Source organism: Manacus vitellinus, unplaced genomic scaffold (assembly GCF_001715985.3).
Source record: "Manacus vitellinus isolate BGI_N305 unplaced genomic scaffold, ASM171598v3 scaffold_5_pilon, whole genome shotgun sequence".
NCBI classification, from domain to species: domain Eukaryota; kingdom Metazoa; phylum Chordata; class Aves; order Passeriformes; family Pipridae; genus Manacus; species Manacus vitellinus.
In genome coordinates this window covers 9,384,915-9,395,029 of record NW_021940682.1, presented here as the reverse complement: position 1 = coordinate 9,395,029, position 10,115 = coordinate 9,384,915, and the positions used below count along the sequence as shown (strand labels likewise).

The window sequence follows — 10,115 nt, the reverse complement described above, 5'->3', positions numbered from 1 at the left end:
AGCAACTCCAACACCAGTGACAACAAAAATGGCAGTCACATTCAGCACTAACTTACTCTTTCTCTTCCAAATAGATTTTTTTTCTAGCACTTACATGGGTTGCATACTATTGACTAATTGTTGTGATCTTTGAGGGTTCAGGTAAAACTGTGGAGTCTAAACAACTCATTGGAGTATATTTATATGCCTTCAGTGGAGGAAAAGGCTCAGTAAAGCCAAAGGCTGGGATATAAACTTAAATCTCCCCTGATAAAATATGTATCCTTTGATCTAATAAGTAGGTTGAGTCTCGCCTGACTTTTCAGCAAAATGCAAATCTAATGCTTTTAGAAAAAATCAGTGTAGTTGAATAGCTTGAATGTTTGATTGCTTTTGATTTTCAAGACAGTCAACTGCTCTGTTAAAGAATTTCCTTAGTGGTATCAGCTGTGGAATTAGTATCAGATATATTTGTTTGCTATATATTCGATGACATAGACATTAATGTTTACCCATGGTTGTTCACAATGGTGATGTGTTAGCTAAGTTGATAATAACATCCACCACAAATTATTGATTAATGGATATGAAAAAGTAATTTTCAAAATAGAGCTGATTATTTATGATGCAATATTTCCTAGCTGTTGGTTGCTACATCAGCAAGCTGGCTGCTGTGCCCATTTTAACAAAGTTGTGGACATCATAGTCTGAAGAATGGAATATATCATGAAACCACAGATGCACTTTTTATGGCTGTCTCTTATCAGGGGAACTGTGATTACTTTGGCTTCTATGGGAAAGGCTGACTGTCAAGCCTGTGTTCTCATTCATGCACTCAGCACTGTGGAGATGAAAGTGCTGGGAAAGATAACTAAAAGCCAACCATGCTACCTTGCTATTGGAAAAGTGACAGGTGGTGAAATCTGTTATTTAAAGTAATATGAGATATGATCACCTGGTTACTCAGCATCTGTTATCAGATTTGTGCTACCTTCTCTTTCCCCCCATTTTTCCCTCTCTTGTCTGTCTTACACTTATTAGAATGCCATGTGCTTACTGTTTAGCTTGACCTCCTTTGTTAATGGGAAAGGCTTCTGGGGTGCATGCAGTGTGTTTTGACACTCTGTGTCTCTGTTATGAGACAAAGTTCTGATAAGAAGCGGTGTAATAATATGTATTTTTAGCGTGCCCCTGGGCCTTAGGGTCACTTCTGGCTGGCTCATGCAAATTTGCAATCCCTGAGATAATTTTAAGGCTTTTATGTTAAAACAGACCTGAAAAAAAATAAAGGTGTTGCTGTCATGCCTGTGGTTTGTGTGCTTTCCAGACAAAGCCGTAAATTCAGCTTGGCATGCAGAGGAAGGGCAGGCTGTTGGCACAAAACTGTGCCAGGTCTCCCCCAAAAGGCTCATCAGCCTCAGCTTACTCTTAAAGAAATGTGGGCCAAGTCTCAGGTTCAGCTGTGGGAGGCTTGCACATCTCTAATTCTGACTTGAAATAGCATCCAAGGCTTGATGCTGAGATATCTGTAGCCATTCATTAGGCATATTTACCTTCCTCTGTTGTGAGGGCAGTAGGTTTGCTTTACCCCTGTCAGTGATGCAGAGTGGAAAATGTGATACTGCCCTATTTCCACCCAAATAAACTATCATGTTATAAAACCACAAATAGACACAAGAATGTAGTCTTTTGTTTAGGAAGCCTGAATAACTACATTGATACTGAAAACAACATGGAAGGAGACTACCAAATATTGAAAGTTTTCTTGAAAAATATGTTTTTAGAAAATGTTTGGAGTTTCTTGTGGTTTATTTCTCCAAAGCCTTAATCTAGTCATTGAGATGGGTGGCTTATGTTGTACTGATATATTTGGCATAAAATCTTTCTTGCTAAATTGTTTCCTCCTGATACAGTGTCAGGTGGTAAAAGTCTTTTCCTTGGTGTTTTTCTCTCTACTGGGTTTCTGTCAAATGCAAGATATCTTGGAAGAAACCCTTAATGTCAATGTCTTGCCTGCTTTAAAAAGAAAGGGGGCATTGAATGATCAGAGGCTGATGTTAATGTTCTGAGTTGTTCATGCTACCCACACGAAGGGGGATTTAAGAGATTCTGATTCAGTTCTCTTGGTTTTTCCAGAATTGCACTGAGAGCAGTGAGGCTTCCAAGCTCCTTTACTATGGATATGTATAGCACTGTATATTTTCAGGACAATGAAAAGATTTATTTAGCATATGGCTGACCTGGATTGTCTCCACTGGCTCGATTGACCTTTATTGCCTTGGGACAGTGGTAAGATTAGGAGATGCTATAAATAGCTGTTGCACTGTGGGAGTGGTATCACAAAAATGCACTTTACACAAACAGACTGTCATTTCACTTTGTGGAGGATGTGTGTATTTGGCTTACAAAGGGAGATATCTCCCTGAGATGATTTTTGTCCTCTTCTGAATCACTGCAGCCGAAGCTGTGAGATTATTTTGACCACTGCCATCAGGTTCTAATATATACAATGCAATAATGTTAAGAAGCTTTAGGAAACTGACTGTTCATGTGCTGCTGAGCTTTGTATTGGCAGTGTACTGTGCTTCCACCTTATGGCTCACTGTTGGAGGCAGCTCTGTCAGGGCTGGATGCCTCTAGGGAGACAGGCAGTGGATACGCCCTCAGTGCTGTGCAGCCAGCATCAGAAGGGGTTCTGGTCACTATCTATGACTTCTGAAGGAGGCCACATCTGTGCCTTCAGAGCTGTGAGATAAAATTGAAATATAAGTGGAAAGAAGCTGTAGTACCTTGGGGGATGCTGATAGGATCAAAGAAGGTAGTAGTATATGATTCCTCTTCCTGGTGAACTGATGTCCCCATGTCTTGTTTTACATAGTTGGATGCTGAATGGATGACTTTTTCTAGTCTATAAACTAGGTAAAAGCAACAAGTGTTACATTCTTTGTATAAACTCATATTTCATTTCTTCTATAAAAGGTGTTTGTAATTATGCATAAATTGATTCAACAGATTCAGTTGGTGTGTAAGGAATAGGTGTAATGCATGAGGACTCCACAGAAACTGGCAAACATAACCATATACAGTCCACTGGGCTTGATATTTCAGCTTAATGCCAGATGAGTAACTGATCTTCATTAAACAGTAATTTCCAGTGATCACATTACTTTTTTCTTTTCCTAAACTGCTTTAGCAGAAGATGGCATTCAAGCACCATTTCACTGAGGCTGAAATGAGATGCAGTGCTACCTCTTCTGATTTCTGGAGAAGGGTGGGGTGGATGTTGGGTAATTATATTGGAGATAGATATGTATATATATATATGTTATGTATACACTCCATTTATTTGTGTGTTGTTTTTTTTTCTTTTTTTCTTTTCAACTTGCAGGAAAGCAATCTCCAGGTCAGGCCTTCAGCACTTGGCTCCTGTGCATTCCCTCAACATTGCAGTCTCCAATGGACCAGTGAAGGAACCAAGAGCAGCCTTAGAGTGGACTGTAGGTATTTGGGTTTTTGGCAGTTAATTTGAGCAGTATCTCTAGTTAGTGCTCTCTCCATCATTGCATCAACATAAGACATTGTGTTGCTATCAGAATTAGTGCCAGTCATTAGGAACATGCTTCTATTATGAACTGAAGCACAAGGCAGAGACATGAAAACTTGTGGGGACTTGAGCAACACAGGACAGAGCTGTTCAGATTTTCCATCTTGGAAGCTGCCTGACTACATTTGCTCACTTCCCTCTTGAAAAAGTCTGCTACCAAAGGTTGATCTTACTTTAGCAAAGCAGGGTTTTGTTCCTCTGCTCAATGGGCTAAAGTTTAAGGCTGAAGACTCATGTCAAGTTGGCTGTGTCTGTAGAATAGGTAACTGAAATCTTTGGTTACAATTCTCTGTAGGTATGGGTAGATTTCTTCTGGGCCCAAGCTGGTGTATAGACACAGAGAGCATGTTTCCATCCCTCCTACTTTGCTTCTTTTGTGTTTCTGGGCTGACCAAGGCTGACCAAAAGTTAAAGCAGGTTATTAGGGGAATTGTCCAAACTTCTTTTAAAGACTGGCAAGCATGGGGCATCTACCTCCTCCCCAGGAAGCCTGTTCCAGGGTCTGACTATGCTCTCTGTTTTCTAATGTCAAGTCTGTGCCTCCCCTGCCACAGCTTTGAACCATCCCCACACACCTTACATGTGGTTGTGCACTGGTACGAGCTGAGAAGGTGAACTGTAAGCCAGCAGGTCACACAAATGACCCATTTAAAACAAAGCATACATTGGATTTTACACTGAGCTACTGGTGAAGAACTTGGTGCATTGCAGTACCAAGGCACCAGCCAGCCAAGTGGCTTTTAGGTGAAGATAACGTTTGATTTGATGAATATGGCTTATGTTTATCTTTGTTCTCTATACCAAAACTGAATGGCTTTCTAGATTGCTTGCTCTCCTTCAGCCCCAGCTGTTGCATTTGAAGTTTAAGGGGATGAAATTTTACAGGTTGTGTTGCAGGAAGTTGGATTAGATTCACTAGGATGTTCTGGAGTTTGAAAGCTTGTATAGAATCCTCTTTGAAGTGCTTTGGAGAATACCTTGATCTTTCATTCCCAAAAACCCAACCGCTGATTCAGCAAGGTAGTAAAAATGTCTGGTTTAAGTCATTGCTGCTGTTTAGTAGAAATCTGAAGGATCAGTCACGTAAGTGAAGGGTTAGGCACATTAGGCTAAGTTAAACACATTTCAAAACTGTACTTAGAAAAACCCAAGAGCAACAAAATGCCAAAACAAAAACCCTGAACCCCAGGTCCAACAATCACAGCTTGCCCTTTGTCAAAGTCAATTGTCTGCTACTCCTTTTACCAGATGGTTCCTCTTATGATCCTAATACATAAATATTGCAAGATTTGCTATTAGTTGGTAAATATTGATTAAATATTGTGGGTTCTAATTGTGTTTGTGTGCTGTTTTGGCGCTTTACTTCCTGGCTTATGTTTTAGATTTTTGATCAGTTCAATTTCTTAGCAGTTTACAGCCTCTCAGGTTGATGCTGCTGTTTTACTTCACATTTTATTGGAGAAGGGAGACAACCCTGTGGCATATGGGAAAAAGGGACAGGATAGTGAGTGACAGACATCTGTGGCTGTGAGGAGCCTGAACTGACCAGCTGTAGTAACTGGTAAATGAGAGAAAGGTATTTCTCAAATCTATGGCACAGTAAATGTAAAAAATAACAGGGAGGTGGTTTGGAGATGTGGGGAGATTGAGATGGGCCAAAATTTTATAACAGGTAGTGAATTTCAATAAAGAAAAAGCCCTAAGTTTTAAATTATTTTAAGTCCAAAGGTGTATGTGGTAGAGGGAGAAGATATTTTGATTAAGATGTGTCAGAGCCAGACAAGAAATCTTTGTATTTAGTCACTAGAAGGCAACATTGATCATTGTGTGTTGGATCCCCATCTATTCCATCCTGCTCTTAAGTATTTCTGAGGCTGATTCTCCAAGGACCCATGATGGGAGATCTTTCCAAAGTCTAAACGACGTAAACATAAATTGTCACTTGACTTAGCAGGGAGGAAATATTTTCTCCTGCAGTCTTCACGGTAATAACTGGAAAGAATTCCCTGGCCATTGCCTTCATTTTTGAGAACTCCCAGCAGGTGATTTGTCATTATCAGATGGTCTTGTGAACAGGACATTGATTCAGAGAGTGGGATTTCCGTTCTCTGCTCTGTCACTTACCTCGTGAGTGAGCTCAGATGAATTGTTTTGCCTCTCAGTACATCAGGCACTCTAGCTGTAAAACAGAGGTGATGATTCTCATATCCCTTAAGACCTTTTACAGAAAAACCAGTATTCTTTATTATTGTTGTTGCTACTATCTGTCTTCCCTGAGGTTTCTTTTCTCTGACATAACTGCGAGTATCCAGTTTCATCACATTTGTTACACTTAATTCAAGTTAACTTGTAGTTTTGCTGTATAATTTAATGTTATCTTTTCACACCAGGGTGATACAGAATATATTTTCTGGAATAGGTGATATTATAGCCAGAGGGGAGTGCAGAGTATGCCTTACCAAAAAAGAACCAACTTAAATGACTGTTCCTGTGATATGTTTATGCATATCCCCTTCTCCCACCCTTGCCCATTTTAGACATCACTCCCATGTGTTAATAATAAAGTAATTCTAGACCAGATTCTCAAGTAAGTACAGACTGAGCCACCTCATACAGTGCCTTTGTACCCTTAAGGATCTAGATCTTTGTGTATTTTTCTACTGCCCTTTACTACAAAGGAATATTACCATAAGTTAGCACACAAAGTCCTCCTCTAATTTCCTTTTAAGTACTGCCTTCTAGCTCTTGCTTTCTTTGGTGCCTACAAAAATATTGATAGCCATGAGGATACTAATGTGTTGAAGTTCACACCAGCCAGAAATAAATTTTTTTTTGGTTTGGGGTTTTTTTGTTTGTTTGTTTGATTTGTTTTGTTTTGTTTGTTTGTTCATAGTGCATTTTTTTCTGTTGATGTCCATTTCTTGTCTTCTCCCATGACACGATGACTTAGAACCCTGGTTATATCTCATAAGTGGCATTTGAAGATATGCAGCTTTCATTCTTGGAGGTCAATGAAGAAACTTGACTGATCCTTGCTTTGTGTTCTGTGAGTGCACAATCAGAGTTCTCTGCGTGCAAGTTGAATGTTTATTAAAACCTTATACCATACATTATATGTATAAAAAGCAAAGCCAAAAATCTTATAGATCTTAACAAAACCAGAAAACTATGTGTTGGAGTAGAAGTTGAAAAGTGGCATTTAGCAAGATGTGGAATCAGACTTAGCTCAGGAGGGTTGTAGAAGGCACCACCCGATTCCACACAGATGGAGTAAGGAAAGCCAGACCTCATCTAGGGTAGAATCTAACAGGAAGAGGAAGGTAGGAACAACAGGAAAAATGTTGAATTGCTGCTGAATGGGGCAGGAAACGCGGCACGGATGATCAGGTTAGGGAATACTTAGACTGAGTATACAAAAGTCCATGGGACCTGATGAGATGCACACAAAAGTGCTGAGGGAACTGGCTGATATCACTGCAAGGACAGTCTGCTGTCTTTGAAAGGTCATGATGGTCAGAGGAGGTACCTGAGGACTTCAAAAAAACAAATGTTAATTCTACCTTTGAGAAGGTCAAGGAGGATCCAGGGAGCTCCATACTGATCAACCTTACCCTTCTTCCTGTGAAGGTGATGGAGCAAATCCTTTTGGAAGTAATTTCCAAAAATAGTAAGAATAAGAAGTGATTGAGAGTAGCCAGCATTGACTTGTGGAGGGGACATCATACCTAACCAACCTAACAGACCTCTATAATTAAATTACTGACTTGATAGATGAGGGGAGAGCAATGGCTTTTATGTTGACTTTTGCAAGATTTTTGACACTATCTTCCATAACATCCTTGTGGAAAAACTGATGAGGTATTGGCTAGATAAATAGACAGTGAGGTGACCTGTATCATTGAGGTATTTGTAATAAGTGAATGTGACTTCGCAATGAATCTGCTGCATTATATTCTGTATCTTTTTGGCATTAATCAGTAGTTCTGTCCACTTACTTTCATGGACAGTAGGTGTTCGGAAGTGCCTAGTGATGTATTATACTTTGGATAATTAATGTGTGTGCTAATGCAGTAATCCATGTTTTACATATGATGAAACAGTTCCCTCAATCTAGATAAATTTATTTATTTTCCCCATGGATGGTTTGGCTTCTGCATCATAAGTTCCTAAAAGCTATACTAACTTTTACACTGAAGGATACTTCCCTTCCATTAGAGTGTCTGCAAGACTAAGTTTTGTATTTGGGAACTGAGTATTCAGTTGAAAAGAGATGTACATTATCAGATCACTCATGAGAAAAGGAGATCCCTGGGATGTGGGTATTCCATTAGTCACATAAAAACATGTAGAAGTGGTAAGAATTCTAGTTCCATGTAAGTAAGTTGTGATGAGTGCAAGCTCTGTGCATACTTAAAAATTGCTGAATTTTTTTGTGTTCTGGATAAGTAGTTCTACTTTGCTGTTTATTTTTCACGAAGATTTGAGAATATTCTTTCCAGAGAGACATCTAAACAGAAAAAAGGTCTGTCATATTTCAAAACAGTGGCCATAGCTTTTTATTTTTCCAGTGGTATTGAGGACACAGCGATAATGCAGAAGATGCCCTACCTGAAACTAAGTATTTTTCTCATTGCTGAAGGAAAGCTGTTATCAGACAAAATAATGGTTCATAAGGACATAGGGAATCATCATCTCAGTTGATAGCATCTGGACATTGCTCCTCCATGAAGACAAATGTTGTTATTCTGCTTCTGTATACAGATGATCTCTCAGATGATGGTTATGAGGATCTCAAAAGCTCAGAAGAGAATACAGGGCAATTCATGCAGGGAAAGGAGAATGGCAGAAAAAGGAACAGAATGTGGTGAACCAAGACCTAGAAACTGAACACCTGAAAATTCTGAAAGTTGCAGCCTACATATTTTCATGGTTTTTTGAAGTAACATTGTAGTAGCATAAGTCCATGCTGGTTTTTTTTTATTCTATGCCCACGTATTACATTTGTAACTAAAAAATTGATGACTTCTATATGAAAAATGTTCCTGAATTGAAATTTGCTAGGGTGGAGTTAAAATTGAGAATGTATATCAACAGAAAAACCTTTGAGAAATTGTTGCTGTTTGCAACATGAGTTATTACAAAGTCTGGAATTTTAGAGTTGAGGTTGAAACACAAATCAAACATGATAGAAAGACATTTGGAGAAAAGACATCCAAATAAATTTGTTTCTGCTCAATAACCACCTCATAAAGAAAAGGGCTAAAGCTAATAATTTTTGCTTACAAATATGTTTAATTAAGTTTAGATTGATGAGCACTACTTTTGTACTAATCATAAGTATCACCCAAATGCTTATTTCCAAGAAGATTCATCTCTCTTGATGGAATGTTAACAAAGGGAAAATTTTCTTAATGGCTTATTTTAGAAATCTGTCATATATTATTTTGCAGAATGTCAGTCAAGGCAGGAGTGGAAGAGAGCTCCATTCTTCCTGTTACAATTGGAGTTATGACTCTTTTGAACTAGAAGTTTGGGCTGGCTGGTTTATTTGTTTGTCTGAATAGCCATAGCTGCTTGACATGGCAAATTAAAACAGTCAGGTCTATCTGCAGTGGTTTTGAAACCATGCTGACTGCAGCCTGACGAGCAGTCAGGTATGGAGATACTTGAGGGCTTTAGAAAAATGGTAACTCGTGTTCTGTCATTTAACTATGCTGGAGCACTTGAAGAAACCCAGTTGAATTAGTGAAATGTACACAGCAAGTTATGAACACGAGCATGTAATTACACCGTTCCCAAACTCCTAGTCCTTGAATTCTTATTTCCACTTCACGGGGGATTGTGGGTGGGTGTTGTTTCATATGTTTGCTATACTGAAACTATTTTTGTTTGCTATTAAGGTGGTAACAGATCAGGAGCAATCAAATGGGAGGTCTCCATCTGGGGGAGCATATTGAGTTCATGTGTCCCCTGTGAGGCAGGCTGCATCTGCCAGGAAAGCACTGCTGTCTCCGCTTCAGTGAGCAGGGGCTCTTTTTCTTCCCAGGACGCTGAGTTCACACACTTGTGAAGGCTGGGAAGCCAGGCGAGGAAAGAGAGTTCCCACTTTTCTTTTTAGCACCAAAATATTAGGCCGCAGTCATTTCTGTTTTATCCACAATGATGGATAAAATCCATTTCCACATAGCAAGTCACAGCAAAACATGCCAGCCTGAAAGCATGATTTGACAGGTCAGCTAAGCTGCCCTAGCACTCAACTGGTACCGAAAGCATCAGTTCCACTGAACCCATCTTTAACCCACCCCTCCTTGTGTCAGATCCAGCAGTTATGTGGTCACAGGGTGAGTCATTTTGTCTAACTGTTTTGGTGGATAAGGCATCTATTTCTTTCCATTCTGTGTGTAGCTTTACAGCCACCAGATTTGGCATGAGGAAAATGGCAAGAGCATGAGACTGAGGTTGTGGGTTCAGGGACAGAAGGAGAAGAACTGCCTCTTTAGAAGCCATTAATTTCTAAAACCAACGTAGACAC

At 39.5% G+C, this 10,115-nt stretch overlaps 1 protein-coding gene across 1 annotated transcript in view; it reads left to right on the top strand.

Annotated features, from left to right (window-relative positions):
• Positions 1 to 3,373: 3,373 nt before the first annotated feature.
• Positions 3,374 to 10,115, top strand: part of DGKI (diacylglycerol kinase iota) — a 129,412-nt gene continuing 122,670 nt past the window's right edge. The window contains exon 1 of the mRNA XM_018080823.3: positions 3,374 to 3,476. The gene's annotated coding sequence lies outside the window, so the exon portion shown is untranslated. The remainder of the gene's footprint in view (positions 3,477 to 10,115) is intronic.